This window comes from Poecilia formosa, unplaced genomic scaffold (genome assembly GCF_000485575.1).
Source record: "Poecilia formosa unplaced genomic scaffold, Poecilia_formosa-5.1.2 Scaffold44, whole genome shotgun sequence".
Taxonomy (NCBI): domain Eukaryota; kingdom Metazoa; phylum Chordata; class Actinopteri; order Cyprinodontiformes; family Poeciliidae; genus Poecilia; species Poecilia formosa.
In genome coordinates, this window is record NW_006799983.1 from 1585611 (window position 1) to 1612159 (window position 26549).

Consider the following 26549-nt stretch of genomic DNA (forward strand, 5'->3'; position numbering starts at 1 on the left):
TTAAAATCTCCATTTAACTTGATCATGAACAGGTGTACTCCATACCTCCAGTTTGTAGTTTGACATACAAATCGTCAAACTACGCTCTGTGACATTTACTGTTAGAGCGGTATATACACAGCTGGGGAGAAGGCGTCAACTGATGACGGCAAGCTTAAAATTAAATATTTTACTGCAGAGCTGTGTAACACTAACTGCTCTTTCTTTGTCTCCCCCGCACACAAAGTGATGTCACCTGAGCTCCAATATAATTAAGTCATCAATCACAGCAGAGAGGTTTCTTAAGTCTCCTGTTACAAAAGAAAAGGAATGAATTAAATCAGAAATGGTGCACATTACCAGCATTGCCAAAAAATATTTACCCAACTACTCTATGTTGGGTTTAACAGATAAACTTAAGCCCACAGTTAATCATGCCTGGTGTATTTGGATTTATAATCATTTTCATTCAATCGAGATTTGACCTGCAGGATTTTCCTTTTGACGAAGTTTCAATTGACACATTCCTATAAATGAATAGAGAGACAAAATTGTAATTTTTGGATGGTTTTTAAGAAATCATTGCTTTCTTTTGTTTATTGTTATATAAATAGGGTAGATCAGTTTATTTTTCTGTGTTTACGTAGTATTTTACTGTTATTTATAGTTTTAAAAGAAGAATCAGAATCAAATACAGTGCTGGAAATTTACCACAAAATATTTGATTGTTGCATCTCAGAGTTCAGTCAAAACTGATTTGAATAATTAAGACACAAAAACTTTACAACGATTTGAAAAAAGGTGACGCCGACCTTGTTACGGCAACTGTCACAAGATGAAACGTGATTATAGTTACACGAAGAACAGACTACGCCGTTAAATAAAGCGCCTCCTACACAGGCCTGAGACACAAACAAATTTAGGTGAAAAGCACCATTTGTCCTTAGTGCATGACAAAATTGATCAAAGTTTAGACAAAACGTGTGCTTTTATAGTGAGATGTCTTCATTATGTTTGATCATGTGAAAAACTCTTTCCTCCCGGGTGTTTTCCAATTCCAGTGTAGCTAAATAAGTGTAAACAAATGACAGTGAAAAGGTCATAAATACGACATGCTGCCTTTCAGAAAGCTTTCAATAACACCTGCTGACAAATGAAATGGCTGTTCACCAATTGCCCTTGATGTTGTTAATGTCTCTTGGGTTTATTAACCAACACTTTTTATGGTCATCCCATGTTGTATTTTTGCATACACACACCAAACACATGCACGCGCACACCCTATGACGTGTCTTGTCCCATTAGACATAAACGTGTTTATGCGTGCCTGTGCATGAGTTATGCGACTGGTCGCTAATTGCAGACAAATCGCTTTGCCGCACACAATCATTTCTGTTTTTTTGATGTTTAATTTCACCAGTTGATTACCGGCGGAGTTTAGTGGCGCCATTCCTCTTCCCCTGCCATGGGGACGACTCATCTGTCTTCTCACACTCCCTCCTTTGCGCATACATAATGAGCTCGCTTGGACGAATAGAGGGATGGATTTCATAAATCATGTTCTTGTTTGTAACAGCTTTTCTCTCTCTTTCCGGCTCCCTTTTTCCTTTTCAATTAAATCAGCGGAGCCCATTCGAAATCTGGAGTAGCTAGAGACAGTCCAAGTGAATGATTTCCCATATAGTTTGTGATTTTGTCCAATATCCTCCTCACTACAACTGCCAAATGACACTCCAAAACACTGGCCGTGCTTCTCTGCCCTTATATCCCTGTTGACTTTGCAATAAAAAGTGCCATAAAGAGAGTGAAGCACAGACAGCTCATAATGACAGCAGGCCAGGGCTAGAGCTGCAACATTGCATCACATGGCAATGTACTGTGTGTACCTTGCAGTGTGATAACAGGAATGTATGTGGAATGATTGTGCATTGGCTGGGTGAATGAAAACTCAAAACATGAACATTTCAGTAGTTTCTTTCAAAAGCCTACTTGCATAACTAAAACAGAAACACAACAATTAGGTGACAGTGACTCAGGGAGTAGGGATTTGTCCTCTAAACGAATTGACGGTTTGCTGATTCGAACCCCTGTCCATCTTAGTCGATGGGGTTAAGACACTTCACCAGTCTTGCCTACCGGTGGTGGTCAGAGGGCCTGGTGGTGCTGACTGTAACACTTCTGTCAGTTTACCACCATGAGCATGTGTTGGAGTTCATTCATTTTTGTGTGGTTGTTACGCTTGGTGTGACGGTGTCTTCTAAAAACTGAGATTAGTTCTTCTTCTACCACTATTTTATTGGAAACTGGCAAATAATTTAATGGGGCATTACTGCCACCAACTAAGGAGTGTGGAACCACAAAAATACTCAAAAAAAAATAAAAAATCCATCATAGAAATTACATTATATTAAAAATAGAATATGCCCTGAAAGGTTTTACTACTCGAGTCTTTCTGAAATAGTTCAATAGTTTTGGCTGAAATTGGATGCAATAAACCTTTGTGATTTTTTAAGACTAAAGCTAAAACTTGCATCCAGACTTTAAAAAAATGCATGGGTTGGTGAGGAAGAAATTTATTAATGGACTTCCTAAAATATTTGAAAAAATATGCTCATCCATAATTTTTAGTCAATCTTCAAATCATTTTTATATTCCGGTGACAGGTTGAGAAGAATGTGAGGAGCTTATGTTAGAAATATAACATTTTAGTTGTCATTACTGCAATATTTACTATTGCCAAAGTAACTTTTGGTTTAAATTTATTGTCATGGCCCAAAAAAAAAGCCAATAACCCATCATACTAGTTTTTCTGGCACTTTGGAAAAATAACTGCCAACCCATGGAGGCTTGTTTTTGGAAATGTGGATTTTCTCTTGATCTGAAAAACTATTTACATCAAATATAATTTTACAGATCCATCTGGCTGGAAGCTGTAAAATACATTGAAGAGCTGTGTCTGTCTGTAAGGTGTTTTACTCATAATCCGGTTCCTTCTGTTGTGCTGTCCGTGCAATTTACTGCATCTGACCCCTTAAAAGAGATTTGAGTTGAGGAAAGAGCCAGTTCTTTGGAGGTTTTAGCATCTCTCCCTCACCACTCTTGCACTAACAGGTTCAATCTCATCAACCAAATAAATAGCAGCTCTCAACGCACCTCCAGGCAACAGCAGTTTAGTTCTACAGTGCAGCAATCTGAAGTGCAGTGGGATATATAGAGAATGGGTGGCTTGCACCTTTTCTCTTGTGCTCCTAATGATGTGGTAAGCTTGCCTTTGGCACTGAGGAAATTGGTGTTCGATCCTTAGCGAGGCTGATGTGCCTTTAGGCTTGCTATTAGCCATGTGCTAAGCTAAAGCAATGCAAATACAGGCCCATGGTTGGGCAGAGGATCATTAGCAGGCCTTCAACCTCTGCAGCTATACAGCAAGAGATGAATGGAAACATCGAAGAACTGGTTTCACCAATTGTTCCTCAATTAAAGTCCGGTGACAAGCTTAGCTAGCAAGAGGTCAAAGAAAGTCCACAACTAGAGAGTACTTAGAGAAGAGGATGTAGCCCTAAATATAATTGTAATAAACTCTTAATACAGTCTAAATGCACAAGAAAATGTCACATACAAAGAAACCTGTAAATTGAACAGTGTAAATCTGTGTGAGGAGTTTGTGTGATCTGTAAAAAATTTGCTGCTCAACATAAAAGCATTTCCTTAGATCTCAGTTTTCCAGCGGGACCCATGTCATGTTAGCAGGAAGGAGGAATGATCTCGACAGGCTTCTGACTGCAGGGCAGCCATTAATCAAAAGCTGTATTGACCACCATGTTTTACTACATCTGCACTTCTTTTTTGTTTGTCTTTAAGATCTTCCTTCTTTGTCGATATGCCTTTTTTGCCTTTGGAAAAAAAGGCAACCAACACTTCCTTCTTTTAATCATTTTTCCTTATTTTTATTTGGCTCTTCCTTTCTACCATCTGTTCTTTCACCCTTCTTCTGCCTTTATGTCCTTGCTGCATTTCTTTTGTTTTTATTTCCAATTCCTGATATTTCTGTCTATCCATTCATTCCTACTTATTGTATACTTTTCTGTTTTTCTTCATTTATTTTCTTCTCTTGTTTCCTTTCACTCATTCTTTTTTTTAATCCTCATGTCACTATTTCTTTTAACTTTGCTTCATTCTTTCAAGAATATTTTGTGGATGTCATTTTTAACTTCTTGCCATTTAGTAAAATAGATTTTTGTGTTTAAAACATTTTTATGTGTTGAAACTAAAGCAATGTTTTGAAACTGGTACATTTTATTTAATTTTATGGTCCCTTCAAATGCACTGATGGCTCTGTCAATAATCCTTACACTGTAGGGCTTCACTTAAAAACAATGGTTTTGTTTTTCATGTGTTTTGTGTCTGATGATTTAAAATGAGATAAAGAGCTGTTCTCACCATCAGACGCTACTGATGCATAAGCACATGTAAAGTGTTGATTCCGGCCACCACTGATGTTAATTCATCCAGACTTTTGCCACTGTGAACACTAATAGACTCTGGCTGTGAGTGGGCTTGTATACTCAAAACTCAAAACTCACTGGGCAGCTGCGGCTCCCCAAGTTTATCAAAGAACAATTTGCACATTAATATACCATCACTGGCCTATTTTATCAACCTCACCAGGTTCTGTGTATGCAAGTCTTCGTCCACAGGCATGCAAACACATTTAAAGGCGCATGAGCGCATGCACAACAGATCTGGTTGTTCCAGTGATTTCCCTTTCTTGCAGACAGGAATGAGCTCATTGTTGTGCTGGAAGTGCGGTGAGTTGAGACCACTGAGGAAGAGAGCCGAGGACAAGCAGAGAAAGAGCAAGAGAAGGGATGGGGGCACACTGGACACCATCCATTTATCACTCTTGTTCCTTCAGCCTTCTGCCAACGAGAGGAAAAGATGAGAACAGCCAAAGGATCCGACGATAAGGTGGAAAACAAAGATTTGGATGTTTTCTTAACTTTAAGGCCTATTTATGCCTGCGCCTTTCAGCATGGCATCCACCCCTCTTACCCTCCCTCTAAGCTGATTTGGTACAGCAGTAGAGGATAAATAGAAAAGGAGGAGTAGTGGGGGTAATGTGGGTGAGCTGGTGGTAAGGTGGCTCCCCACTGAGAAAGCTGCTGTTTCCAAGGAGAGAGTAAAGAATTGTAAATTTCCCAAGAAAAAAAAAAAAAAAATTAGTCCAGATAACCAAATGAAAAGAAGCGAGCTTTAAAATAAAAGCCTGACGATAAACAGATCGATATCCAGCAAAAATAATCTGATCTTCAACTCCAAATTTACACATTTAACTTCCATATCTAAACTCACTCGCCTTACCATTTTCTGTGTGTGTGAGTGCGCACAGCTGCAGGGCATACTCAATAAAGGTTTTTATGCTCACAAACCAATTTAAACCCTGAAATGAGATCTAAAGTACCGTCTCACCACGCTCTCATAATTAATTGAAAAAAACTAAAATAATGATATCTAGGGAGTGATCCTGATAGACGTGGTTTATTTCTGACAGCTGGCGTCATGCTGAGCCCAGAAACCCTTTTTATTTTCAAGCCAAAAAGAACAAAAGATTTAAAATCTCCATGGTTGCTCAGCATGCCTGCACTTTTTATTATTAGGATTCATTTCTTGTTGGATTATATTACTGACATGGAGGGAGGGCGTAACAAAAACAGAAACCTAATGTTGTCATATTTACATGGTCTTAGCTCGAAATGATTTTATTGCTGCTTTAATTGATAAAGAGAGAGGCCGACAGAGGTACAAGGATGTTGGGGTTCTTTTCCACTCGGGCAAAGGTCTCCGGCACCAGCAGGGTGATAAATTGTCCAACTAAGAAGAAGGGACACCTGCCAGCTACCCCTTACTTAGGCCAGTGCTACAAAAGAGGTGGCAGCCTTATGAGAACAAACACATTTTCTCTTTTTAACACACACACTGAAATACAGTACATGGAGCTCACATCACACAGAGCAAACTGAATTGATTGGAGGTAGCTGTCACCTTGAACTGTCGCTTCTTTCTTCCCAGAACACGAACTGATCTGTCAGAGCATAAATGAAGTGTCTATTGCAAACATTCAGAATGTGACTCTGTCCAAGCCAATGTTTCGGTTTTAAAGATCTGAACTCCTACTCTAACTCAATTTGCCCCTCGGCCAGTTCGTCCCTGCACTTTTTACCAATGCATTGTCATTTCATCCCAACCTATGCCCATTTTGGGCCATAAGACGAGATGTACGTCATTGCTCCCACAATGGGGAAATTATTGGGCAGCCTAATATATAGGAAACAGAAAATATACTCAACATAAATAAAATACAAGGCAAAATGTGAATATCTATGCAATATAGTAAAAGCTTTGGCTAAAAGTGTACGCACTTATAAAAAATATGTACTGTGGGTGTTTGGTTATTATTAACTCAAGTAGTGTTTTGATATTGGACTCCTGTGCTCATCAGGGATTGACCATAACACACCATGTCCAAGCATAAGGTTATCCTTGTGCTTCTTGCACCAGGACACCTGGGCAGCAGTTTGAGGATTGACTTTATTGTCGTTTCATCTGATCTGCAGGTGCATGTCTTGGACACTCAAGTGAAGGCAGGTTCCCGAGCTGTCCACTGACCAGAACCTGGTGGTGGTGAGTTGGCTTCAACGATTGGGGACAATGCTGGTGTCCATTTTCTCAAGCAAATTAATGGAACCACATTCCCCAGAATTCTTTGTTCTAGAGACTTAACAGATAAGAAACCCACCCCCACAATAAATCTGGAGCTGGACAGATAAGAGTCGTCTCATTCATATGTGACAACTGTTCTTCTAACCAGCTAGGCGGAAAGAAGACCCTTTAAAAACCTTCAAAGTATCACCTGGAGAACTTTTAGCAAATACGGTCTGTCTACCCATTTTCTAAAGGTACAAAAACAAATTGAGACTTGCAAGCATTTTTTTTTTTTGCACTCTGCCTCCAGAAGTCCTCTGAAGTGGCTTCTGCAACTGCCAACAAATAGGTGTCCCTTCAGTTTTTTACCAATGGTACTGCTGACTCCACAAGAACCAACTATCTGACTGTGTTATCATACCTGAATGGGTTTTTTTCAGTACCTCTAAAACTGAAACCATGGTATTAAGCCAGAAAACAGCAGATTTTCTTCTCAAGTTGAGGGCCGAGGTCTTACCCCAAGTGGAGGAGAGGGAAGTCTGGGCTTCTCCTACGCTGCTCCCCCCGTGATCTGACCCTGGATAAGCAGAAGATGACAGATGGATGGATGGATGGACACAGAGAAATTTGTCATAATTTTGAGGAGTCTGCTCTAGTTGCACAATATAGCACAGCACATACTTTTGTTAAGTATTTGCTCTTCTGTTTTGTGTATTTTGTTAAATATTGGCTGTTCTGTTGCTGTTAAACTGTTATCTTCTGTTATAGGATTGCCATCAGCCTCGACTGGCTGTCCTCCACGAGTTCATTAAAAGTCTCTTAAAAGTAGAGTAGATCAGAGTCATGCAGAGTGGAGAATCAATGAGAATGAGTTAAGCTCAGTAAAGCATACAGTAGTGCAAAATAGAATAAAGAACAATGGACAAATCCAAAGAAGAAAAAGCAGTGGTCTTTCAATCATATAAACTCCACTTCTTGAATACTGAATAATCTTTGGAAAAGATCCAACACACCAGCAAAAAAATATGCATTCATGTCAGCATCAACATTTAATCAAGGGTGCTAGATAAATAGAGCAACACAACATAGCACACAATTGTGAAGTGGAAGGTAAGAGATCTTTGTTTTTTTCCAAAATTCTTTCCAAAACAACTTTGTAAACCCACATTTTCTTGTCATTCTAGCTTAAAGTCTTTTTAGAACTTTTCATCCCGACAGTTGATTTTTACTTTACAAAATTAATTAAGGTGCATAAAGTGTTTTCAAAAAGTCGTCATGTGCTTGCGCTTTCAGTCAACCGAGTGCTGACAAAATGGACAGAAACTCTCCTGTTTCGTACATCTCAGTGGTCCTGAATCTTTCACTAACCTTCAAGTTATGTATCTTTTGGGAAGACGTCTGTGTTTCAGAAAGCTTTATTTTTGCCATAGCTGAGCGGTTCATTCGTTCTATGTGGAGAGGAGAGAGGCGAGCAGACGCCAAGCCAAGTTCCACCAGATAATGGCAGGTACAGGAGCTGCAGTGGCCAAAACATTACAGAAGCTACTGTGTGTGGAATTGCTCCCTACTGGTCAGGCTGAGGACAGATCAGGCTCAATTAAATACCCTCATTTGATATCACAATATACATTTTTTTCACTGGTGTCAAAAAATGCATTGGTGTTACTGTAAACAAGACAATATGGCACACCCCTAATGATAACCTTTTCCCGGTCCCCACTTTTTTTGCAGGTCTACTCTGCCTTACTGGTCAGGTTTAGAGTATGTCCTCAGTTTTAATAGAAGAACATGGATGTATTTGTGTATGAGACCTAGCATTTGATACATCGTAAGGACCTTTTTTCTTTACACAAACCACATTGTTGTGACTGAAGCCTCATCTCCACAAAGAGCAAGGCTGATTTTGGTTTAGGGTTTAGGCTTAGCACTAAAGTACATTGATCGGGTTAGGTATGCAGTGTAATGGTTAGGTTAACAGTAAGGGTCATTAGGCTGTAGAAATGAATAGAATTCAATGGAAATTACCACCAAAGATAGAGAAACATAACATATGTGTGTGTAATTGAAATCCTAAATTAAAATTCACCTTCTCTTGCAAGTATAAATGTAAAATGTAAAGTTACACATGCATACATTAAGCTGCATAAAGATATTCTGTCGTTTTTTGTTGCTTCTTAGCTCTGTACATCACAGGTTCTGAAATATACTTGTCCAAAGGTTTGAAATAGTCACTATTAAATCTTCTGTGTTCAATTTAATTCTGGGATTCTAAATAAAACTAGGCATTCTGCAGATGTAATTTTAGAAGAACCTGAAGTTATGCAGAACACCCTTAGCAAACATTTTATAACTACAACCACCACATGCTCAAAAATAAAATGTTTAGCATAAATTAAATGTCAAATAACTGCATATAAATACCACAGCGCTTTTGAATTATTCATATAAATGTGTAAAAGGAATTCCAGATTAGCCGGATGTTTGAAAAAGCTGCAGGTTTGAGAAATTCTGCATCATGCCATGCCACGCGTTTTTATAACTTTTAAATATGTCATATTATTTATGATCTCAATATAATTGTGCGAAATGTCGTCCAAGGAACGGCACAGCTTATGATCCATGACAAATGGATCATAAGCTGTAAATGATTTTCACTCATTTACATACTGTGGAAATCCCATTGGAGTCTTATTAAACATTTACACACGGTTCATTCAGGTTTATCCCACAAAAACCCGCAGCGGGATTATTATGGGTAAATGCCTAAAAATAATGATTTTGATACCATTAAAATAAGAATTCATCACAGAAGTATTCCTTGTAAACATTTACATGCCTACAAAAATTACTAATTTCTGATACTTGCAGAATACAGATTCACAGACAAAAGTTTAGATGCATTCATTTAACATTAAAATATCTTTTGTACTGTATGAATTAATATTATGTAGCTTTACAGCCTTTACTAGTCATCTCTTACTGACAGCAAGCATTACAACATCTGTGACAAGATAAAGTGTTACAGATAAATTATGTAATTAAATTATTGTTTTATTCAGAAGCTTAGAAGCTTAGATTAATGATTAACAATGAAAAACAATTATATCATATTCCTCAAAATCTAACTCTCAAGAGTTGGGATTTACTTTCTTCATTTCATCCCATTGGATTAGGAGGACAGTAGTGTTAAAAACAGTAAAAATTGAGATAGTTCTTGCAAACTTCAAAGGACTTCTGATGCATACTGAGAGCACCCGAGCAGAGAATAGAAATATCCTTTATTATCCCACAATTGGGAAATATCTGTGCAGCAGCAGCAAAGTGACAGGCAATCGAAGAGATTACATTCACATAAAATATACAATACACAAAAAATACAGAATGAAAATACTGTACAGTTATTGCAAAATATCAACATAAATACTGTGTAGCTATAACAAATGGTGTAATTCAGTCCAAAGAAATTAAAAAATCTACAAGATTCGATCAAGCACCCATTTACTCTGATGTTCCTAAATAAAATTCCATGCACTGCTTTTGGGAATCATCTACTAATTATGTTTAAAGTGATGGCAGACAATTCTACTACTCACATTGCAGCAAACAGTGCTTACAGAGCTACTTTGTATGACTTATGTGGTATCATATACTGTATTGCTGCAGACATGTGTTTCAGGCAGTGTTAAAAATAGCTTCCTACAGGGAAACGAAACACAAACCGAACGCATCAGACACCACATTGGTAGCCGTTGCGCACATTATTAAAGCGATATTGTCATGCTGCGGGTCCTGCATGACCTTCATCTGATATAAGTTGACGCACCCAATAGCCTTACAATTTGGTTAGACTTTTTTATTATTAAACGGCATGTGTGGAGGCCTTTCTCCTTTTTAAAGTTCAATATAGCCAAATTTTGATGGTGTCATGGCTTGTCAGTTCTTATTGTGATGCACTTACTTCAACTTGATTCCATTTAGATCTCTCAAAACTTAAATGTAATTATCGCAAAGCCGGTGGCAAAAGGGAATAGAAAAAAAAAAAAAAAACTGACAAGAAGCATACTCTGCAGAAAAACAGAGCTTGGTACATTAGCGTATAGCTCCAGGGCATATCAGTGGGAGGCTAAAGAGAAGGTTAACAACTGTGTGAGCTTAAAGCAGGTTATTAGTGTGTCGTTTTATTACAGTTTTGAATGCCACCTATCTGTCTGGATAAATGCGTTTAAAGTGAAAAGAGGTCGATGCAAATAAGTAACTCTGGCTTTCATTAGATTGTTCCGTTTCTAGGATTCATCATCTACCTCACATCTGTCACATCGGTGGGCGTTGCTCCCACCTCATCCTTCGGCTTCCTCTCATTGTTTCTCATGCCGAGTCACTGTTTATCTCTTAGTGTTAGATTAAATTGCATTGCCTCCCCCCTGCAGGGTAAACTCTGCTTTTAGTTTTTAAAATAGTTGAATCACTGTGCACCATTATACATTATAATATTACTGGATGCTCTCAGACCTTCTGACCTATAAGAGAAAAAAGCCAAGGGCAAACTGGAGCAGAACCAAACATTAATTTTGTATGTCTGTTGTCTTGGTAACAGAGAGGAAGAAGAAATCAATGCAGAAAACAACGAATTCCATTGGGAGTGATGTAGTTCTTAAACATTGTACTTTGGGAGGAGTTTTAAAGGTATGAAAAAAAATAATTTTTTTGGTGAACAGCTAAAAATATCAGGTTACTGCATTTTGCCATCTTGCAAATTTTAGGGAAAACTTTTAATGGCAAACTTTCCTTCTCCCTCTTTTTTCACCCAACATTCATCTGTCTCTCTCCACCTCCTCCACCCGTGTCTCTGTGACTCTTTTCCTTGTTCTCAAGCAATGAGAAGTGTCTCCAGTTTTATTTTGTCTTGACCCATTTTAAAGAGATAACCATTGAGTATGCAAGATAAAAGTTTTCTGTGCGTTTGCGGGAGCAGATGTGTTCAGTGTGCATGCGGCAGGGACCAATATTTTTATCAGCAGGAGCTGAATTATCTTGATTAATAATTCAGGTGATAAAATCCCCCGGCTTCCTTGCCTCCCCCTTCTCTTTTTTTTAAATGCATTTTCCTTCTGCATGTTTTTTATGTTGTCTTTCACTGATGTTTCACATAAGTGCTGCCATAAAACCGTAAATTGGATAGCTACAGATGAACAGTCATCTTTAAAAGACAGCTTGAGAAGTCTCTTACTGATATCTCCAACTGTATCCATTGTGAACCTTTGCGTAAGTAGGAAGCCCAAATTAATATAATTTATAGTGGAAGAAAAAAGTAAGACAAAGCAACATTTTTTATGTCTTGCCAAAGTGCTTAAAATGGTGCGCTAATCAAATCACTGCGATCCAGCAAATCTCCACTGGTGTTTGTGGTTACAAAGCAATGACAGCCTCTGCCTTCTCATGAATGTTTTAGGAGGACATGTCCAATAGACAGGATCAATGTGGCAGCAGAATTAAATTACGTTAATGTCCCTGCCCTGATCTTAGCTTGGCCATTCAGAAGCAAGGAAATATATTCAATCATGGACTTGCACATATAAAATTTCTCAATCTTATTAGTACAAATTTTATACACTTTTAAAGCTGCTAGGTTAAAATGACAGAATACTGATGCACCCATAGCAATGAACCTATCAATCTACCAAAGACTGGAATTATCCATTTTATCTCCAAACAGAAGAGGTTGGTGATCAAGAGGTGGAACACAGAAAAAAAAATCCTAGATGCAATGCATTTAAACAAAGAGCTCCCACTGTTTTAAGTCTATAAATACAATCAATGGAATGTGCTGTAATTCTTGAGCAAAATAAAAATCAGGTAAAGGCTACAGACACGTGATTAAATGCACAGATGTAGAAGCCTGTATTGCCTTTACTTTTGGTTTAAAAATACTACCTATAGGAAAAGACCTGCAACACATTTTAGTCTCTTGTGTGGTGTGCTCTGTAAAATAAAAGCAAATGAAAAAATGGACAGGTCAGTGTTGGTTGCGGCAGGTGAAATCTAGAAGAAAGCTGATAATTGTTATAGATGTTATAGATCAATAAAAGCCTGTTCAGTGAATCTACAATTTGGGATTATTTTACTAAGCCCTGGACCAAACATGGACCAGTCCATGCCTGGGTTGAATTAACAAAATGAGGTTGGGATATAGGTTTAGTTACCTCACGTAATAAAATCCATGATCTATAGACAAGTGTATAAAATTAATCAGATGTTTTCTCTCAATTTATCTCACATGAAGCTATGCTTTATAATTCACTAAAAAAAGTAATGAGTGATAAATGAAAACTTAACCAATGTTTAGGTTTAAGAAAAAAAAACTGCCATTCTAAAATATTGCCTAACTACTTAGAGGGGAAATCTGAAAGGAACTGAGAATAAACGAGAATTATTAGGGGACTAAAGATTAAATTGATCAAACCATATTTTTCTCTAAGCTCAAGGTTGTCAGGGATGATTCAGGTTATAAATGACTGCCTGAGGGCGGGAGAAGATGAGCAGAAACAAAAGCAAAGCTCGATGAAAAAAATCAGTCAGTAAAACATTGCAAACTGATTTTAAAACGAATCGGTCCATTGCGGCAATCAGGAAGTAAATCAAACTGTGTCCAAATATTTTACCGTGTAGGCCAAAATCTCCAAGTTCGTTGTAATTGTGAGCCACAAAATATAATTTTTTTTGTATAAGAAATGCTATAATAATTTTAATGTGATTTTGAAAATATATTTAACTTGCATGAAATTATGATTTTTGTTGGAAAAACAAAAATCATAAAACCCCTTTTATCTAAAACTAAATAAAAAGGGTCTTAAAAACAGACTCACTTGGCTTCTAATTTTAATATCTAAAAAGCCTTTTGTCTAATCAGCAACAAAAATAAGATATTGGTCTCTCTGAAAATCCTTCCTATTTTCACTCGTGTTCAGTATATTAAAAACCATCAGTGGATGTTTGTCCTCCTACTTAATATGAAATTCAAATAAAAACACTTAAACTTTGTGGTACAGCTAACATTTTCCTTTTAGCAAGTAAATATCTTGCAAAAAATATATATTTTTGCATCAACTGGGTGTTTTGTATGGCAACATTTGAAAAATTTTCAAATTTTGGTCAGGGATACTATAATGCCCTCAGAACCATACTTTGGATTCCACTGCATCACCACATTGTGAGGCCATCAGATGCAGAACACAGAAAAGTCATGTAGACACTGCTTTTAGTTGCATCCCAGGACCTCTACCAACTCCTGGCAACAAAACTGAGGTTGTGACTGGGTTGTGCAGGACTCCACTTCAAAAATTCAGACATGTTGAATCAGAATCCCTGTTGAATCCCTGTTCAGCGCTCTGCTTTATTTGCCTCCTTTGTCCTTTGCATCCATGTCCAAGAATACCTCAATATCACATTCCCACTTCTTTCGGATATCTAATAAAGTCTAAAAGGGCACGACATTGATTTTGCTACAGAAGAAAGACTAAACTTATCCGTTTCCTCTTTTTATACTACCCTTGTAATAAACAATAGCTCATCTGACATTCTCACCACTGGCCTCCCAGTCATGAGTCAACCTGACGTCAGTCTTTCATTCTTGTCTTTGAAGTTGTTTATGAACGTTTAGCAATTACAGTCATTGATCATCAAATTGAATAGCATCAGTCAAAACACATATGGTGTAGATTTTTTTTATACAATTTTTAAAGCTACATTATAATTATATTTTCAAGATCCAAGTCACCAAAAGTCGAATCTTGACAGCTTTTTAAAGCTTTCAACTCTTTGCATGTGGCAGACCAGCCTAATATAAGGAGAAAAAGAAATCCTATTAACTACCAAAGCAGTCAAACACATCTTCTTTTGTGTAGTAATGCATGAAGCTGGCCCTTGCTAAGAACATCGTTTATCTTTAAACCTTGTTTCCTCAAAAGCTAAGCACACATTTCAGAAGTCAATTTATTTTACAAAGTTGCATTTCTTTTAATAACATATTTTGAAAAAACACTTTATTGCATCTATACATTTAAAAGTAAGCCATTTTAGTTTTAAAAGGTCTTACCCACACATACAAAGTGTGTGTCCCGTTTTCCATTGAAGAAAGGTGACAGGTGTGTTGTTTGTAACCGTGTATTTGTGAGAAGGTGCTGTTGGGTTGCAATCATTTCCCGTCTCCTGGCTTAGGGAAGATGTTGGCATGACAACATGACACTTGGGAAGGGATGGAGGCTTGACAAAGACGGAAAAGAGGAAAGCACTGCTCTTTCTGACTTCCACAAATAGACAAATAGAATGTTGCATTGCAGTTGTGAGAGTGAACTTTAAGCTAAACATACCTTAGAAGTCCATCTTAGTTAGGTCTAAAAATATTTGTGTAAGATCTAAACAAGAAAATGTGCTGAATAATTGAATAATATTTTTCAGAGTAGCCTCAAGCGACGAACTCCCCAAATAGCTGCTTGGTTATTTATAACTGTATCACTGGGTTTAAGTAGGATGGGCTGCTGCTAGCCATGATCTGCATCAATCAAGAAATAGTCAAAGTCAGTGACTATAGCTACTTTTCATGTTCGTTCGTGTTTCCGATTCTAATTAGTCAAAGAAGAATATTAGTTTGATCACTAATAGGTTAAAGATTTATTATTTGAACAGCTAGTTCCAAAATAATCAGTTAATTTTAATTGAAGTGTCAATATTGTGATTCTAAGAATATATAAAAAAAAGTTTTTCATGATCTATTCCTCTCGTTTATTTATCGGAGCAATTAGGGCTCATTGGTTAGGTAAAATAATTACCCGGCTCATAGTTTTTGATAGATTGTTGAAACTGATAAGAAAACTTGCATACTTCATGAATAGCACTGATAGAATTTTAATACACAAAAATAATTAGGTTGCTTATCATTTACCTCAGTGAATGGTCCACTATTTATGAGGCATTAAATTTCCTACACACTGAGCTGCTTGTTCATCGTGTGTAAGCTTTATGAGATATTATTCATTTCTTAAACTATGTCAGCCATACAATACATCAATTGCAGAAAAAAAAAAGAAATTCTGCTCTACCTGCAGCAGCAGCAGCAGAGTTCATCAATTGAATGTAGCATTCATTATATGATCTAAAAGGAAAAACTGCCTTATTGGATTATAAACTTTTGGATATCTTAATGTCTTGTCCTTTTAGTTTCTCTGTGAAAGATGTGTGGCTGCAACATGAAAGGTAGTTCTCAATCATTTTGCACAAAATCAATCCCCACCCTTCACTTACCCCAGTGCTCTCACTTGAAGCCCTTCCATCTATAGTTTCAACACATTGTTTTGACAAATGGAGAAAAGGTCATAACTCACACACCGTTTCATAAATGATCTGTAATCAGTGTAGAGTAATGAAGTGAAGTTTTGATTTGTCAGTAAATAAGGGTTTTCATGCCCGTTTCGATCTAAGATGGACTTTTTTCCCTAATGCACTTTTCTTTGTTCTCACAAATAGAAGGAAGGCTTCAGAAATCTCAAGCTGTGTTTTGAAATACTTTCTCTTCATTTTATTATAACCCAGTGAATGTTTGATGGGTCAATGTATTTCAGATCAACTACAGTCAAAAATTATTTAAAAACTAAGAAATAATCCTTAACTTTAGCAATATATTAGAAGCTGTGGGTGACGTATCGTTCACACCTCCTAGTTGCAGTAGTTTTAAGTAAGACACTTTACTTTATTTCTTTTCAAGTGCTTTGGACATCCCCCGCTAAGATACTGCCCTGGGGTGAGAGCCAAGTTGTTCATATCCAAATCCCCACTCCTCATGCAGTAGTGGATAGTATTCACAGTTTGAGAATTCCCTTGGTAACAATGACCATATTTGTTAAATATATATACTTATAGCCCCAAAAAACTTCAATCAATTTTACATGTGCTTAGACTGTTTGGACAATTTCTTAACAGGAAATGCCAATGATATGTGAAAATTACACCATTTACAGAATATTTTGACACAACACTTGCCATGGAAACAATGGCACAGGCATGAGAAAATATATCAACTCATAAAAATGAGATGCAGTAAGTATTTATTATTCAATCCTTGATATCGCTAATTAGAAGTGTTGCATAGTGTTAACGTGATTGTTGAAGATGACAATTCTTTGCTTTTTAAGCTCACATTACCAATAACAAAGAAGTCAACCTTTGAAGGGTGGAAATGTAGTACCACCCTACAAAAAAAAACAAAAAAACAAGCAACTTACGTGAATGAAATATTCCAAGAATTCTGTACTCTGAGAAAATAAATGTCATCTTACAGTAGCATGCATACTTTGTTCAAAACTAACTCGGAATACTCAAAGTGTTTTGGTCATTTTTCCAAATCATGTATCTTATATACTGCATGCTCTCCAGCAATAAATTTACATAGCTGTAAAATAAATGTAATCAACCAATAATAACATAGCATCAACATGCTACACTATGCAGTCCCTCAGTCTGCAGGCTCAATGCTGGATGCAGCTGAGATGAAGGCTCCTGGAACTATTTAATTGCTAAGCAAGCTGAAAAAGGTTTTACAACATTGCAAGACTTATTGACTGTGCATAAAATACCAAAATAGACTCCTGATCGTACTTTGCTTATGCATTGGCAGACTGAACATTTTAAACAATCAATTTTATATTACAGGTGCACATTATCAATTACACATATCCTTCAAAGTCTCGAAGCTTCACAAATTGATCTCTTTTTTTTATACTTTGAGTCATGTAATGTGTTTTTATATTTGCCAACATACTTTGTGCCAGCAGCTTCAAAACTATTATAAGCAACAGAATTATTTTGAATGAAGAGGATGGGATTTTTTTTCATTTGACACTAATGAACTCAGAACTTGTTTTTAATGTGTTTCTTTGAAAGTATCCTAACTGAAACAATGAAATCTGATTTTTTCCTCTTCTTTCTCTTTTACACACACGCTTTTGTGTACACGCAAACACACACACACACACACACACACACACACACACACTCACACACACACACACACACGCACACACACACTCATGAATCAGCCAACGGTTAAAAGCAAAAATTATATTTATGACTGTATACACATCATTCCAAAACTCATTACTCTAAGACCGGTCTTGGCAGGATTAATATAGGGCCTTGCATTGTGTGTGTGGGTGTGTATTTGTGTGCGTCTTGCAGCAGTGTGGAGTTTGGACTGATGGAGGCCTGATTGATTTGATAAAAATGAAAGTCATTGATTCTGTCATGAATTTACAGCACCTCATTTACATAATTCAGAAAGCTGAGTTGCATCTTAGCACTGACATTAATGGAAACAGTACACCCACAGTTGGCCCTGTGTGAGGGTGTGCACACACATGCACATTAATATTAACCCAGCTGTCCAAATGCACTCCATAAAATAAATGCTTACCAAGCAGTTAGATGGTAAGATACAGATCGTTTTACGCTCGTTTGAAAGAGCTTTGAGCCTCAGGTAATGGATAAAACCATAGAAGTAATGACTAACGCTGCGTTTTAATCCTTGTAGGTGCATGTGGAATTCCGAGCATCAAGAAGATAAAACAGCATAAAGACAATGATGTTTGAAAGGTGCAAAAAATAAAAAATAAAACAAACAATCTAAGAATATGCATTACATTCTTTGCAGATAAGCAACACTCTGTGTTCTTGCTACCCATTTAGCTAGGCACCTTCTCATTACCTCATTGACAAATCTGTTATCTATTAATTCTACTAGGAGAATTATATTATTCAACCAAAGCAAAATGAAGTTCAAATCCAAGTTCCAAATAAATTTGGAAAATCTTAACTTAAGTTGCCTTAAAATCTGCAAGCAACTCTTACAGTTATCATTTAGATTTGTGTACATGGAGAAACTAACACTTTAGAAATAATTAAAGAAACTGCATGAAATGAACACAACCATTGGGGAGGAACTGGATTACTTATAAATGTTATCTTTTTAAGTTTATCAGGGTAAAATGTTACCAATGTCTTTTTCAACCAGCAATAGTTCGGCATATACAGAATACAATTTTTGACAAAGTCAACCTCACTGTGTGAAAACACAATTAAATTACTGCAATCCACGAGAGAGTTCCAAAGTGAAAACCACTGCTGTCCAAAAACAACACAAAGGCCTGCCTGAGTTTTGCCAAAACATTCTGATGATTCAGAAATGTTTGAAAATATTCAGCGGCATCACAAAAGTTGAACTTTTTGGGAGATCTGCATGTCCGTAACTCCAGTGTATAACAAATGCAGCATTTCAAAACACAACCATCGTATATATGCACTTTAGTTGGCACAGCGGGTTGTTTATTTTAGAGGGCAATTATTTCTAATTGCATCAGGGTTGAATAGCTTTTCAATTCAATTCAATTCAATTTATTTATATGGAAATAATTCATATCACGTCATCTCAAGGCATTTACAAAAAAGTCATTGCAATTCAATCATATACCTTCTAATTGATTCTACCTAATAACCAGTGCAATAGGTTCAGTTAATTAATTAAATTAGTTTACAAAGTTTTGTACCAAATGAAACCTAGCAGGTTGCATCAAGTCATTGACTTAGGACGAGCATGTAGCAACAGTGAACAGCTTGAATTGTGTTTTTTTTCCTCTTAAATAAAATTATTATTTCAGATATAAATTGTGTATGTACTCTGATTGTCTTTTTCTAGTGCTATAAGTAGCTTATTTCAGAAAAAATAAATGTGACAAAAAAATGTTAAGTTGGGGTGCACCGATAAATCGGCCAGCCGATCGATCGGATCCGATTTCCTTAATTTAGGCCGATAGTTACATATGAAACAGATCTTAGCCACTGATCTATCTACCTCCGCAAGGGTCTCAAAATCAGTTGTTGTTCCCTTTTTTTCTGCCGTTAGAGAGAGCCGACTGAAAGACCCGCCCACCAGGTCGTGTTTGTACATCCGTTGTCACAGTTCACAGGTCACCAGGAGCAGCCATGTCATTTGTTTTGAAGTATTATATAGTTAAAGAAGGAGACAAAGAGCTTGCAAGTTGCGATTCTTGCAAGACTGAAGTTAGTCGGGTGGAACCACATCCAAAAACTTTAATACTACAAACCTCGTTAAGAAACCACGCTGAATATGCAGCATTTGAAGAGACCAGTCAAGCTAAGGCTAAAGCGAAAGCCAGCGGAAGGAAAGAGTCCGTCGGTGACCCGCTATTCGCTCTTACGAGCAATAACAAAAAAAGAAAAAAAAACTACTAAGAGGAAAGGAGTTCAAGGCATTGGATGACCAGCCATTTTCTATCGTTGAGAAGCAGGGTTTCAGAAACTTGATACAGCACTGGAGCCCACAATATAATATGCCGGGCCGTAATATGACCAAAGTATTGGATGATGACAACTTGAAAAGTTTACCCTGCCTGGCACACATTGCAACACGTTGTAAATGAGGGACAGCTTGCGCAGCAGCGGCACAGCATCGCAGACATTGTTGCAACGAGGAGGAGAATTGTTGGACATTTTAAGCATTCGTGGCTTGAATATTCCCGACTCTACAAGATACAAACACAGTTCGGTCAGCCCAGGAAGCTGTTGCAACAAGACGTTTCAACGAGGTGGAACGGCACCGTCTACATGCTGTTGTGCACTTTATTTTTGGTAAGAGCCTTAAAACATATCTCTAGTCTGATCTGTTGTTCAAAGTTTTGTTTTTTGAATCTGTTTTACTTAAACGTTTGTACAAAAAATCTCTAAACTTTGTGTGTCAGAGCTCTACTTCATGGGTAGTTAAAACAAGTTTATATTGCTTCACGGCTATTGTTCAAGGGTATGTTTTTCAGTAAAATAAGATTGGAACATTGAAAGTGAATTGTGACCTTGTAACGCAGTGTTGGTTATAAAAAAAATAAATAAAAAATCAGTATCGGCCAAAATCGGAATCAGCAGGTCAGACTTCTTAAAGATCGGTGATCGGAAATCGGCCAGAAAACTGCAGTCGGTGCACCCCTAATGTTAAGTAAATACATCTTCACAGCAAGGTACCCCTGAATTCTTCAACTTTCTAGCTGCACAAGTATAACTACTGGCATCAATGAATGTGTTTTTGATCTTTGTTGTTGCTGTTGCTTTCTGAATAATTGTTCTATTTGGTCAACTCAGGCAAAACAGGAATTTTTTATACCACAAGATATGGGTTGAGGGAGAGCATTTGGCAACAAGAAGCTCTTCTGCTTGCCTGCTTGGTGGTGATAATGTAAAAACCCTGGAAAAATCATGTCCTACTCTGCCAAGACAGGCGCTCCGTCATTGGCATGGGAGCATTTTTGCTTAACAAGCAGGTCCTGCTGTATATTTACAGTTGGTTCACTGCTACGATATCCAGAGAGCCATCAGTGATAAACATCTGCTACTCAATGTAGATTATTACACAGTACAAAAAAAGGACAAACACATATGTGGAGACCAAATCTAAACATGTCAAATAAACATCTTCAAGTTGATTAGAATAACAAAGGAATAAACAGCATTTGAAAAAAAAAATGTCACACTTCTTTTTGGGACAAAAACAACAAAAAAATCATCAGTGATGTCACGATCCAGTTCCAAGTATGAGATTGGTGTCCCAATCAAAGCATATTTTAATGATTGTTAAAGATTAGCTGACTCAACACCAAATCCCTTTTGCCACCTCATGGTCTCTGGGATGTTTTGTTAGCTGGACCAACTCCACCTCCAGTATCTTTTTACTAATTTAATTTGAAATTTAAAATTAAAATATCCCAAATTATACAAGCTTATCCTCTGTAAGCAAGTAAAGTGAGGCGAAACACTCAGGAGGAAACTCCAAAGAGAAAAGAAATGTTTCCAAAGAATCTACACAGGGAAAAATTTTGATCAGGAAGAGTTAAAGCTTCCAAGAAGTCCGGCTTCAGCTGCCACAATCTTTTAGTGTCACTAATATGATGCTGGATCTTTGTTGTTTTCTTTCATAACTAAAACAAAATGAACATGTAGCTTTGTTTTACCACATTTCCACTTTATCTGATATACTTTCACTAAGTTTGATTACTTTTAATTTTCTATGAAAATGAAGTTTATTAATTAAAATATTTAAAATGTAAGTAATACTTAAATTACCAAATTACTGATGCTTATTTCTATTTGTTTCATCTCCACTCACGCTGTAAAAAAATTATTCTGATATCTCATCTATGTAACTAATTGTATCAGATTTTTTTTTTTTATATAGCTCACAATGTTTGGTGTCACAGTAGTTAAAGGGGAAATCTACAATACGTGGGTTTCTTTTTTGTATTAACTGAATCAATTAAATTGCCATGGTTTTAATCACATCTGTTATATTTTAGAATCAAATGCATACAAAGATTTAAGTAGAGGCCACACTGTGTGCCTTCTACATGGTTGTTCATCTGAGAAGAGTCACATATACAGCTACGGAAATGTTCAGATTCCACAGACTTGAACTATAAGCTAGATAAACATCTCTGTGTCATACTTGCCCTTCATTTCTGATGGTATACATTTGCAGAAAAGGATCGCTCTTCACAGCTTTTGCTGACATGAAGACTTGTCTTAAAGCTTTGTGCATGCATAGAAATGTCTCCAATCCATATTCTAGATATATTTTTAGATGATTTGACTGAAGCATGTTCATGTTGTCAGCTCTCAACAGAAAGCTGAGGTGAATCAGTTTGAAACTTAAGACTCTTTTTCATCTTCAGGACTGGCAGGAGAAAGCATGGTGATTTTGTTAGTTACTTTATTCTCTGATACGCTCTGGTTTTAAAGATAATGACACCAAATCTGAATAGGTAATTGTTATTCAGTCTTAAATTAAGTTTTCTGTAGGCAAACTCCGTTTTTTCCAGTGAAAAACACGGAGTTTGCACTCATAATTGTGATACACTTCGTAGTACTTTTTGAGATTTGCTCGACCTTGGATTATGTATCTACATTTCAAAATATTTTTTTTTTGCAAATCCACAAAAGAAGAGGCCCAGCATAGTAAAAATTAATGTTCAGTATATTAAACTGGAGAGCATAGTAGTACAGTGCATCTGTAAAGTATCACAGTGCTTCACTTTTATCACATTTTATGTTGCAGCATTATTAAAACTGTACATTCTTTGAAGTTGTACCTGGAGGAAACTAGGTACGACTCATCAGCAAGCCAATACAATCTCTACAATTAATCATGATGGTGGCAGCATCATGCAGTGAGGTTGTTTTGCAACTGACAGACTAGTAAGGATACAGGGAAAGATGAATGCAGCAACAGACAGAGACATCCTGGATGAAAACATGTTCTTAGCCTCAAATTGGGACCAAAGCACATGAGCAAGATCTCAAAAGGTGGCTTCAAAATCACGTGGCCAAGCCAGAGTCCAGACTTGAGTCTTATTGAACGTCTCCGAAGAGATCTGAAAAATGGCTGCACAGACGTCTCTCATCCAACGTAATGGAGCTTGAGAAGAACTACATAGAGGTATTTAATTTTGAGGAAAGAGATTAATTAATTGCAATTTGGAACAAGGTTGTCCCATGTGGGAAAAGGGAAGCTTTGTGAATACTTTCCGGATGCACCGTTTATCCAAGTCTTTAGGGTAGACAGAGAAGGTTCATCAGCCATTGACTTCAGAGTAGATCAGCTGCTTTTCCACGTGAATTTATGAATTTCATATTTAACATGTGAGCTGCTGTTGCATTGAATATTTCAAAGCCTTTTACAAACATGTGTATGATTTTCGCAAAAGAAAGAGATGTAGTTCACTGACTCAGTTACAACTCAGTCATCCATAGGCAGCAGAAGGGGAGAGAGAAAAAGAAGTAAAGGGTTAGAATAAGTGACACATGAATGAATAATGCTGTGAAGCAGTGTGTGTAGCTTTAATTGGATTTGAATGGGCTGTCTCTATGTGGACAAATACTGTCGGGAACACAGAATGCTGCACATTCAGACGTAAATCAGCACATACGCAAGAGACTGCAAGCTCTGTGAATCAATAATCTAAGTACTATTTCGAAACATTTTACATAAACTATACATTCCCAGCAGCCCTGACCTGTTGAAATGACTTTTAAATATAAGATGCATTCATAGTAACAGTGAAGAGGAAAAAAAATAGTAGCACTTTGATGTTAGATATGAATGAATCTCATTCTCTGTTAAAAGGATGCAGATTACATTGCAAGAAATTGGCACAAAAAAAACAGGTACGAGGTGGACCAAAACAAAACAAACAAAAAATCAAGGAGGATATCTAACAAGCACAGGACAAAACACTAAATAAAACAAATGGAAACTATGTGGAAACTCACAGTGACGCAACCAAGACGCAACTAACACACTAAAAGTGTGTTAGAATGGGAGAGCAGCAAAGATTAAACCATAGACCTCTCTCAAATACATTACAGAGGTCAACTCTGCTTTGCTTATGCGATTCCCACCAAAGTACTATACAAAAGACCAGCCTTTCTACACACATTTTTTGGCACTGGTTGGGTGACTGTGAACAAGTACAATGGGTAAAAACAGTCCATGAAACCAGAGCCAAGAAATGGGGGAGGAAGCTTTTTTAAAATAGCTATATAAATAAAAAAGAAGGAACAATTGCTAATCCCCTTCTCCTGGAAGATATGACAGTTTGTTTCGTTTATTTTTTTCTATCTTGCTGTTAAAGTAGGAGCCCCACATCTTATTCTCAACTGATTCTAACAAATTCATTTGTTTTACTTAGGTAGCACCAGTTCACCATAAATGTCATCTATGGGCAATTTATAAGACAAACATATCCAGTTCATATCCAAATATATGAAATCTAATTCATTCCAGATTTGGTTTATATCGATCTGTAAATACATCCATTCATATTTGGATTCACTTACAATAGAATTATAATGCAACCAAATTCAGTTGATCATTTAATGTCAATTGTAAGAATGACATCTAACCCAGCTGGTTGGTCACCAATTTGACTGTGATGTTTCTTTCTGAGCAAGTATGCAGTGACTGTGGACAGGAATGACTCCCCTTTAACAGGAAGAAACACTACAGAAACAAGTGAGACATAAGAAATTTACAGGACATAAAGGAGAGAGAAAGATACAAACAGAAGCAATTATCTAAGTGTACGTTTTTGCAAAAAAGATTAAAAAAAAGGAAAGACAGAAAAACAAAGAGAAAGCTTTGTCAGCAACTGTCTATGATCCATGTGTTAGTGTTGTGTATTTTTAATTGTTTCTGTATTACTTATGGTATAGTCATAAGCAGTTCATTTTTCTGTTGGTTTTTATTGTTAAGAGTTTTAGTAGCTAGTTTATTTTCCTTGGGTTCAGTTTAGAGATGCAAGTTACTGATTAACAAGTTATCTAGGTAATCAATTGGATTAATTTTAGTGTAATAACTCATTCATTGATAAATAATCCTAAATCGATAATTTTTTGCATCCCTAGTTTGGTTTCTTATTTCTTGTGTCTTTTCCTCCACACATTGTCTAATTATGATAATTACCTTTATTTAGTGTCTATTTCCAAGATTCCTGCTCTTTATTCTCCCACAGGTGCTCTGCATTCCCCTGATTGGACTCACCTGGTTTACCCATCACTGATCACACCTTCTCTGTATTTCCTGGTTTTCATTTTTCCCTTTTGAGTTCTTCCCTTAAGCCAGCCTAGTTCCATGTTGTGATCTCCTTGTGTCATACATGTGAAGGCCAATACTCTACAAGAACAGAGAAATTATTTATTTTACCCGAGGCTCCAAGAACAAACTTCTCTCGGGTCAGAACATTTCATACTTTAGATTAGAAGAACTCAAGTGCAAAACTCCTAGTAAGCCAACTACTACTCCATATCATCCTCATATTTCTCTGACACCACACACAAAAAGAGGTTCTTCCCAACCTAGGATTCCTAGGAATCCTAACCTAGGAAACCTAGGTTTCTGAGATTGCTTTTCAGCAATCTCAGAAACACACGAGAATCTTCTTTTGGAAAGAAGAAACAGAGTGTATTGACGTAATTGGGTAGGAAATGTTCATTAAGATTTATTCCTCTTATAAAGGATATGCTGTTTCAATGCTAAAGTTGACAACATACATGCAACACGTTTGTTAAACAGCTGACTGCATGCTAACAACATGAGCAGAAAACCTGGCTATTTAACCAGCTAAATATTCATTGAATATCCCAGAGATATTCTATGAAGATCAGAAAGACAAAAAGGTGAAAGTCTTTGTGATGAACATGTTTACTTCAAATGGCAATCTGCCCTGTTGTATTTCACTGAATGGATAAGTGAGTATGGACAATGGAGGTTTACTTCAAATGTACAGCAGCTACTGAATTTAGACATAGTTTGTCTATCAATAAACCTTCCAGACACACTATACAGCATTGCTTATTTGCTCATGCATGGAGCTTCTATTCATAATCAGACCCCAATGAACACATTAGTGGGTAACACAAGATTTATTTTTCCTAAGGGTATTTTGGCAGGTAGAGGACCTGGAAATCAAACCCAAGACTTTCCAACTGTTAGACAAACACTCTTGCCAAGCACCATGCCACAGGCAATCCTGGGAACCATTGCAATACAAGACATATGGGCTACATTGAAAGCAAGAAAAACAAACTACAAAATACAATTTATAAGCTTTGGGCTCCCAAAGCAAGTCATTGCTCAGGACTGAATCTCATACACAACAACGATTAAGAACACCGAAGTCTAAGATGGCAGGGAGAGTGTGTATGAGGCACATTTTACTAACAGGAAACAAGACATGGGTTTTCTACTGGTATTGTTTTAGAAATTTGTG

The 26549-nt window shown here is 36.9% G+C and overlaps 1 long non-coding RNA gene across 2 annotated transcripts in view; it reads right to left on the reverse strand.

Moving 5' to 3' along the window:
* Nucleotides 1-7059: 7059 nt before the first annotated feature.
* The window catches only part of LOC107836202 (uncharacterized), a 39202-nt gene continuing 19712 nt past the window's right edge, over nucleotides 7060-26549 (reverse strand). The window contains exon 3 of one of the 2 annotated variants that reach the window (XR_001662068.1): nucleotides 7060-7255. This is a non-coding gene — a long non-coding RNA (uncharacterized LOC107836202). Of the gene's footprint in view, nucleotides 7256-25282; nucleotides 25454-26549 lie in introns of those variants that run through there. The other variant, XR_001662069.1, reaches the window with a different exon arrangement.